Genomic DNA, 478 nt, shown 5'->3' with positions numbered 1-478 from the left:
ATATATTGTAACGTGGCGTTACAGAGCTAGAGGGGATACCACCTAGGAATCACCGAAAAATAAATAAATAGGACTTATCAGGTCGGACAGTGGGTTCAATAGCACAGTGGTAAGTGCTCGACTTGACAGTCCGAAGGTATCGGGTTCGAATCCCGATCAGAACTCCTAATTTTTCGGAAATTCCTAGCTCTCTAGCGCTCCCTGGCGGTGCTATGGATATGAATTAATTATAGCGGGGACGAGCCGAGCCGGGCACCCCGTTATAATATATATTATTGATTGTACTATATCGGCCGCCAGTACTTTGTCTTTTGGTTTATTTGGCATTGTCGAACTGCCAAGGGTTTCGGTATTGTCTTATCGACGTCCCGCGGCGTCCCGACGCACCCTTCAACCTGCAAATATTGTTTAACCGTAAGCGCGAAGGACAAGTGCTGGGATTATAGGCTGATTTCTGTGGGCAATGGACTGGGGGGGG

Source organism: Cephus cinctus, unplaced genomic scaffold (genome assembly GCF_000341935.2).
Source record: "Cephus cinctus unplaced genomic scaffold, Ccin1 Ccin1_scaffold0422, whole genome shotgun sequence".
Lineage (NCBI taxonomy): Eukaryota > Metazoa > Arthropoda > Insecta > Hymenoptera > Cephidae > Cephus > Cephus cinctus.
This window is presented reverse-complemented; position numbering follows the sequence as displayed.